Here is a 9,252-nt window from a genome sequence, read left to right on the forward strand (position 1 = left end):
TTTTTCAGAAATCGTCGTTACAAAAAATTTATGCAAAACCCCCCCCGGAACCCCCACATCTTCCCGGCCCTGGGGGCCACCCCAGGGGTTTTTCCAATAGCAACAAAAAAAGGGTAAAACCCTGCGAGTTCCACTTTGGGGGAAAATAATCAAATTTATTTTTTTTTGTCCGGCCCCCAACTGGGGGGGTTATTTTAAACCTAATCCATTAAATAAATTGTGGGCCAACCAAAATTTTTTCTAAAATTATAAAATAAAAAAGGAAATTCACCTTCAAAATTTTTCTCAGCGTCCATTGAAACAAAAATTTTCCGGGGAAATCGGGAGAAGGGGGTTTAATAAAATATGTCTTTTTAACCGCTTTTGGGGAAAAGAGGGGCAATCTTTAAAAACCCTTTTGATCCTGGAAAAAATAGCCAGAACAATTCTAAATTTTTTTTGCTACTCCTTACTAATGTTTTTTGGCCCAGCACAAAGCAAGATATAGGGGGAAAAATTCCCAACAAAAAAAGGATCTTTTCCTTTTTTAGTATAAAAAAAATAGTACCCGGGACTTCGGGGGGGAATGTGAAAAGGATTGAAACGATTAGTTAAAAATTTTTAGCAAATGGGGTTAATTTTTTCAGAAAAACCTTTAAAAAAAATCAGCAGGGAAACCATGGGGGCCCCAACTTTTTCACACTCTGCACCCGACATTAAAACCCAATTTTAATTTTCCCATTAACTTGGGGGGTTTTCATCAAACCCCACGATATTTCGGGAAATCAAAAAGAGGGGATTTTTGGGGACAAAAAAAAGTTTTCTTTATTGTGTTAAATCATTTTGACCCTCAAAGTAAACAAGGGAACTAAAAAAGCCCCTAAATTGGTCTTTAAAGGGTTTGAGGATTAATAGATTTCCATCAGCAGTTTTCTTTTGAGTGATTTTGCTAGGGGAAAGGATTGTGGGTTTTGGGTGGGCATTATTTTGTCTTTATCTCCGTTTTCATACAATTTTGGCTTTTTTTTTAAAAGGGTTTTTTTCCCCTCTTTGATCCAAAATTTCCCCAAAAATTCAGTTTTTTTGCCCAGAAATTCTTTGGAAGATCTGCAGGGGGGAGTCTACACATTTTTGTTGCAATCCCATAAAAACCCCTGGGGCAATTTTTTTCTCAGTATTAGGGCCTTTTCCCCCCGGGCACGTTTCCCCAAACTGTTAAAAGAGATACATGGGGGTTAAAAATTTAGTGAAAAAAAAAAGGTCAATGCTTTCCCAAATGGTTTTAAAATAAACTTTCTGAGATTTGATCCCTCCACGAACAATATTTCCCTTAGAAGATGGGGCAGAGGGCTTTTTAAAATGAACGGCAAGTGAAGGTTTTAATACAACATTTAAAAAATCCCCCCCAAATTGAGGGGCGGGAATTTTATGTCGGGAATGGAAAAGAACATTTTGAAAAAGCCCTCGTTGCCCCAATTGGGGCCCATAGGTACACTTCCCCAACGTCAGATTGTTCCCCGCAATTTTTCCCGGGTTGAAAATTTTTAAACCCCTTTTTGGGTCTGATATAACTTTGGGTCACAGAAAAATTGGATTGATTTATGAACAAAATTCAATGCCTCGGGCCTTTTTTCAAAAAAGAAGAATGGAAAAGGGCGGGCCCCCCAAACCTCTCCCAAATTTTTAAATTGGTGTGAGGGTTTTTGGGGGGTTTGCCGGGCCCAAACCCGACCCGCCCAAACATTGCTTTTGTAAGGAGCCCTGGGCACTCACCATTGACAAGTGTTTTCTACTTGAAGGGGGGGTACCTTTTTCAGTACCACTCTGGATCAACCAAAACCCAGTCATAACTTTTGGTCTGACGTTTCTCCTTCGCCACAAAAGGGGAGCAGCTGGAAAATTAAAATTTTTCCCGAACCCCGTGGGGGGGGGGGGGGGGGGGGGGGGGGGCCCACAAATTTGGGGGGGGGGGGCCCCATTAAAAAAACGCAAATTTTGTTTTTGGCTCCCTTTAACTTGGGGAAATTTTGGGGCAGCGTTTGCCACACCCGGACGGGGGTTTTCCTTGCAACTTTAAACCGCCGCCTTTCCCTAACTACCAACTAAAACTTGCGCCAAACCAACGTCATCTTTCTCACCCACCCCCTCTTTTTCGTGGGGGGGACCTAAGGGTTTTGGCCGGGGGAAAACCCCAAAAAAAACCCAAAAAACCCCGGACCTAAAAAACGGGAAGGGAAATTTTAAAAAATTTACGGAAGTACGGAAGGGGACCGGGTGGGTTGGGAAGGGGGGTTTTTTGGAAAAAAGGGCCTTTTTTAATTTTTTAAAATTTTTAAAGGGGTTAATCACTTTTTTCTTTCACAGGGAATTCAAGCCCCTGTTTTTCCCAAAATTAGAAAATTTTTAAAAGCACCCTTAGTGCGTTAAATTAAGCTTACATAAAATTTGTCCCTGCCCCTTTCGGGGCCCCCCCTCCCTGCTGACGGGAACGGGGAAAGAAAAGGGGGGATGGGGACCAAATTTAGTTTTTTTAAGTTGGAAGAAAAAATTACACAAACAATTATCCCCCCCCCCCCCCTTGTTGCAGAAACAAAGAACAACAAACAAAAACTCTATACCAGACACCTTTTTACTTCCTTTTGAGCTACGCTAAACCCCCCAAAAACACGGGTTTTTAACGAATTTAAAGTCTCCCGGGAAGCCCTCATTTTCTTGTAGATTTGTGCCCAAAATTCTTTCAAAAAGTTTATATTTTAAACCCCAAATTTTAGCAAGAAATACTGGTTTGTCTGCTTTGAAAATCTATGATGTACCTTTCCCCATTGTTTGGGAAAAAAAAATTGCTTTTTAAGGACGTTAAAATTCAGAATTTAGGGTCTTTAATTGAAAACATTTATGAAAATTGGGCGGGGGGTCTGCCCTTTGGAAACTGCTGATAAATGCACTTTTCCCCCTTGTTTGTTTACAAAAACTTTTCCAAAAGAAAACCACTGTGTCTTTGGAACCAAAATTGTTCATGGGGGGGTTTTTTTTTTTTTTCAAGTTTTCCCGGTTTTTTGGTAAGATTTGCCCCCCTCATTTTTTTCCATTATGGGGCCGTTTCTTTCATCATCTATACTATTTCATCAGAAAGGCTTTGTCACGGGCAATACCTGGAGCACATCATGGCCAAAATTTAAACATATTTTTAAAAAAGGGGTTTTAAAACTTTTTAAAACTTTATTTTTTTTTAAAGGGGTCGGTTTTCCTTTTTATGCTAAATTTATTTTTTCTATCCCCAAAAATCAGGGGGCCAAATATTGAATTTTTTACCCCCCCTTCTTTTTTTTTTATTCGAAAAAAAATGTTAGCTCCGTGATCTAACTCACAGTTTTTAAATTTCCATAGGGTTGTGGGAAAATAATATTAAAAGTAGTCAATTTACTTTAAAAAGTTTATTTAATTTTAATTTTAAATGGAAAACTTTGGGGGGGGTAGGTTTTTGCGGCAGGGTTAATGAAACGTTAAACTTTTGTTACAATTTAACTTTAACCCGATATCTGGCCATCCCCCCTCAGCCGCCGATACTGGGGGAAAAATTTTTTGGGCCAAATTTGAATACAGAAAGTCGTCAGAAATACAAGAAAGAGTATGCTAAACCCCCCCCTTGAAAATCCCCAGCATCTTATGCCCTGGGGGAACCCCCCAGCGGTTAAATTGGAAACAAAAGGAAAAGGGGGGAAAACCCCTCCCGATTCCACTTTTGAGGGAAAAAAAAACAAAATAATCATTATTGTGCGGCGAAGCGGGGGGGAATTTTAATGGGAACCTAACCTTTGAAAAAATTTGTGTCGCCAAATCCAAATTTTCTCAAGGTTTTAAAAAAAAAAAGGCCTTTCTACCGGGTTAAAGTTTTCAGGTCCTTTGAAACAAAAATTTTCCCGGGGAAATCGGGGAAAGGGGGTTTAATAAATATGTCAAATAAGGGTCTGAATTGGGGAAAAATGCCCTATTTTAAAAAAAATCCCTGTTTGATGTGGGGGAAAATACTACCAGTAAAATTTAAACTTTTTGGGCTAGCCCCTTTTTTAATAGCTTGATGTCGCCCCCAAAGAAAAAGAATGGGGGGAAATTTCCCCACAAAAAAAGGGGATTTTTGGGCCTTTTTTTATTTAAGAGAAATTTGTACCCCTGACGTAGCGTGGGGGGAAAGTGTGAAAAGATTAAAAACGAAGTTTAAAAAACATGTTTAGCAAAAGGGGGGTTAAATTTTTGTCAGAAAAACCTTTTAAAAAAAATCAGCGGGGAAAACCATAAAGGGCCCCGGGACTTTTTCCCTCTGCATCAAATTTTAGAGCATTTTTTAATTTCTTTAAAAACTGTGGGGGGTTTACCCAACCCAGACGATTTTTTGGGTTAAATTAGGGGGATTTTTTAGGGACATAAAACCTTTTTCATTTTGTGGGCCCATCAGTTGACCCCTCGAAGTATCCCAATGAACTAAAAAAGTCCCTGTTTTGGGTTTTTTAAGGGGTTTTGGAGGAAAATAGAATTCCTTCAGCAGTTTTAAAATTTTGATGTTTGTCTGAGGGGAAGGGGGTTTCAAATTTTGGGTGGGCGAGTATTTTGCTCGGTTTATCCCCGAATTCTTAGCAATTTTGGGGTTTTTTTAAAAGTGATTTTGTTGCCTTTCGATCCAAAATTTAAATTCAGCTTTTTTTGTCGGGTTTTTCCCTTTGAGAAATTCACGGGGGGGTTTTCACACCCTTGTCGGGAAATCCGATAAATTTTTGGGAGGCAGTATTTTTCCTCATATTAAAGGGCCCTTTCCCCTCGCACGTTTCCCAAAATTTTTGAAGTAGATACTTGGGGGGTTAAAAATTAGTGAAAAAAAAAAAGGTCAATGCGTTTCCCCAAAGGGTTTAGATAAAACCCGGGGTTTCAAAAATTTAATTAGTGGGCCCTAGGGTTTTTGAATTTGCCAGGGGGAAGTGAAAAGGGAAAGGATGTCAAAAAGGGCATTGGGGGCCTTTTAAAACCCGGGGTTTGAAATGAACAAACGCTAACAGGGAAGAGAAATTTGTTTTCCATAAAAAAAAAATCAGGAGAAAGTACCATAACAGGAAAAAAGAAGGGTACTGTTTACACTAGTTTTAAAAAAAGCCCCAAATTTTTCTGAACTGAAAATGCTCCATGAACAGATTTTTAAATATAGAAGATGGGGCAAGGGAATTTAGAGGGAAGGGTAAAGGGTAAAAGGAAATTGGGATACAACAGTTAAAAAACCCAACCCAGAATGAGCTGGGGGGGAAATTTTAAGTCGGGAAATGGAAAAAAGAACATTTTTTAAAAAAAAGTCCTCTTGTCCCAATTGGGGCCATACACGTTCTCCAAGCAGTTGTTGCCCCCCATTTTTTGGGGTTTGCAATTAAAAACCCGGACCTTTTGGGGTCTGATTTAACTTTGGGCACAGAAAAGGGGGATTGTTTTATGAAAAAAAATTGCAAGCCTGGGCCTTGTTCGAAAAAAAGAAGGGTAAACCTGGCCCCCCAACCTCGGGAATTTTAAGAGGGTTTGTGGGGTTTGGGAGGAACCGGTCCTACCAACTCTTTTCCACATTTCTTTTGGGTTCAGAGAGTCGGGCACCACCATTGACAAGTGTTTTTACTTGAAGGCGGGGGTACCCCTTGAAGTCCCATTCGGGATAACCTTTAAAACAAAACTTTTGGGTCGTGACTTTACCCCTTCGCCACTAACGGAGCGGCGGGACTTTAAATTTTTCCCCGAACCCCTTTTGGGAGGGGGGCCCCAAAAACATTTTTGGCCCAAACAAAAAAACTCAAAAAAGGGTTTTTCGTGCCCGGCTTTAACTTCGGTTTATTCGCGCGTTCCCCACAGGGGGATCGAATGGTTTCCCTCTAACTTTACCGGCCCTTTGCGGAATACAACCAAATTTGCGCACAACCTAAAGTCATCTTTCCCTCACCACTCCCTTTCGAGTTTGGGCCCGGGTAAAGATTGGCCAAGAAAACCCCCCAAATAAAACCAAAAACCCAGCCCTTTACGGGGGAAATTTTTAAAAATTTGAGGGGGTTTACGTAGGAGAGTAGCCGGCTGGGGTTGGAGGGGGGTTTCTTAAAAAAAGGAATTTAAATTTTAAAGGGTTTTAAAGGGTTTTAATCACATTGTTACTTTCACGGGAAATTTCCCCAAAGCCCCACTTTTTCCAAAATTTGAAAAATTTTTAAAAAGCACCACTTAGTGCTTTTTAAAGATTTGAGTTTTCAAAAAGGAAGCCCCCCATTGACGGCACCCCCCTCCCTGCTGACAAAAAACAGGAAAAAAAAGGGTGGGGGCATAGAACCGTTTTTTTAAATTTTAAAGTTAAAGAAACATTACTCCCCCCCCCCCCCCCTTCCCCCCCACCCCCCCCCCTTTTTGGGCAGAAACAAAGAAAAAACAAACAACACTTGAAAACCATATAACCCTTGTTATTTCCTTGTTTCCCTATCCTAAATTTCCCCACAAAAAGTTTTAATGCAAAAACCCGGGTCATAGGGAAGTCTCATGTCGTGGGATTTGTACCCCCAAAATTCATTCAAAACCCCAATTTTTACATTTAAGGGAATGCAAAAAATTTACGGTTGGTTGCTTTGATATTTTTTTTTATGAAATCCACCCCGTTGTTTAGGTAAAAACAAATCGCTTTTTAAGATTTTTATTTTCCCATTTTTTTTACTCTTTAATTGAAACATTAGGGAAAAATTGTGTGGAGGGCCCTGCCCGAGGGGTAACTGCGGGATGATGCTTTTTCTTCCCTTTGATGTGACGGACTTATAAAAAAAAAATTAAAACCACGGGTGTCATTGAGACCTAAAGGATTAAAAGGGGGATTTTTTTTTCAAGCTTTCGGTTTTTGGAAATTTTTATTTTCCCCCACCCCATCTTTCCTTTATGGCCGTTTTTTTTCTTTAAACCCTATCTATTTCATCAAAATCTTTGTAAAAAGCAATACCTGGAAACATCAGGGCCGAAAAAAACATATTTTAAATAAGGGGTTACCCCGTTAAAACTATATTTGTTTTTAAAGGGTAAAGGGTTTTCCCAAATTTTTATGCTCTTTTTATATTTTTCTTTTTTTTTATTTATTCTTTAAAAACAAAGGGGGAACAAAAACACTTTACTCAAAACGTGATTTCACAGGAAAGGGTCCCCTTTAAATTTCCCCAAGGGAAATTAATTTTGGGGACCATCCCTCCGCGTTTATAAAGTCAGGGGACAATTTTTTTGTGTCCGGGGACTTGTTTGTATGAACGCCCCTTTTGGAAAAATCGGGCATGATTTAAAAATGGAAAAACGAAGAAAAAACAAGGAAAATTGAACGGGACTCTGGTTTCCCAAAAAAGGGGGAGGGGGGGAAGCGGGGCCAGAAGCCAAAAGCTTTATGCCCGTATTTTAATTCCAATTTGTCCAAAAAACCAAAAAAGGAGTGTAGCTTTGAATGAACAGTGATCTAACTCACATTTTTTTGGATTTACTCCAAGGGTTGGGTAAAAAAAAATTAAAGCATTCAATTTTATTTTAACAATGAAATTTCCTACTTCCCCTTGGGGCCTAATGTAAACACGACCCCTTTTAAACTGCTAAACTAATTTTAAAATTTTTGGTTAAAATTTCCGGGCGCATCAAAGATGCCCTGGAAAAACCCCAAGCGGGGTTAGGGGAAAAGTTTTTTTTTGTTTTTAAAATTTCAGTTTCCCCCTCTTTTGGAGAATTTTTTTTTTAACCCAAAACCCTTTTTGTTCAGTTACGCTAAAATTCGGGGCCTTCTTTTTGTAAAAAAGTGCCCCCCCCAAATTATCAAAAAGAAAATGTTTTTAATTGGGGGTTGGGACATTTTCTTAAGGGGGTTAAAATAAATTTTCAACAAAGTTTCTAATAAACACTGAAATAATTTTTTAACCCTGTACGTCTTCTTTCACCCAATTTCCCACTGTCCATTCCCCTTGGAGAAAATTGTTTGAGTTCCAGCTGAATTGATTTTTGAAAAAGGGAGTAAAAACCCTTTCACACCAACTAGATTTCTTGACCCCATCAAACAAACCATCCCCCCCTAACCCATCCCTGAAAGGGGAAAGGAAAGAAAAACAAAACCCTCCCCTTTACCTTTCATTTTTTAAAGCTTTTTAAATTTGACTTATCCTCAAATGCACCCAAGGGTTTTAAACTATCGCTTTTTAACGGCCAAAAAAATTATTTTGGGTTTCATCCTTTTTTTGAGTTTTTAAAAAGAAAAGTATTTACCCTTTTGGCCTTCACTTTCCCAATTTGGCTTCGAAAACCACACATTTAAGCCTTTTGTTAAACTCCTTAAATTTAAAATCGTTGAAAATTTAACAAAATGTGCATTTTTAAAGGTATTTAAAAAACTTGAAAATAAATAATGTTTAAATTGATAAAAAACCCAAAAGGACAGAAAAAATATTTCCAGCTATAATAAACGAAAGGTATACAGGCATGCACACAATTCCCACAGGAAAAAAAATTGGGACAAAATTATTTTTAAATTGATATTTTTTTTTTTGGGACTTACAAAAGTATTTGTACCCCCCCAATTTAACCGTTATCTTCACTCCTTTTTCCTACTCCGAAAAAAAACCCCTCACCTTTGTCTGCATGAAGGAAGGGGCCCAATCACAAAGCAAAAGGCAAATTGGGCGGAAATTTGAAGGATGTTACAAAAACCCGGGCCCCTGAAAACTCCGCCCTCTCACCCAAATCGGGGAAACCGGGGTTTTTCTCCCCTTGCCCCCAACGATCAAAACTCAAAAAACCCCCGGGCACTGGAAACCCAAGGACCGGCCCCCCCTTTTTTGACCAGAAAAAGCTTGCGATTGCTGCTGCTGCCTTCAAAAGGACCGGGGTTTTAAAGGGGGGCTCCTCTCAAACCAGGCCCCTCTCAAACACGGGGCCTCGCCGTGGTGCTGGGGCCCCCGGCCTCCCAACCTTTTTAAAACGCTTCTTAATGCAAACACAGTAAACCCAGTTCAGGCCAACATAATCTTTTGGCCCCCCCCCCAATGAGGGGATTGTTTTGGACAAGGGGGAAAGCCCGGTGTGAGGCACCCAAAAAGGGCCCCGGAAAAATAAACCCAATACGGGACAGCGGGGGAAAGGGGAAAGGGCCCCTTGCCGGGGGATTTTGGGACTTTTACCATCTTCTGAGGGGGCTGGGGGAACACTATATTTTTAAATTTGAAGGCCCCACTTTTTAAAAGAATTAAGTTTTTTTTT

The sequence above is a fragment of the Eleginops maclovinus genome, chromosome 9 (genome assembly GCF_036324505.1).
Source record: "Eleginops maclovinus isolate JMC-PN-2008 ecotype Puerto Natales chromosome 9, JC_Emac_rtc_rv5, whole genome shotgun sequence".
Taxonomy (NCBI): Eukaryota; Metazoa; Chordata; class Actinopteri; order Perciformes; family Eleginopidae; genus Eleginops; species Eleginops maclovinus.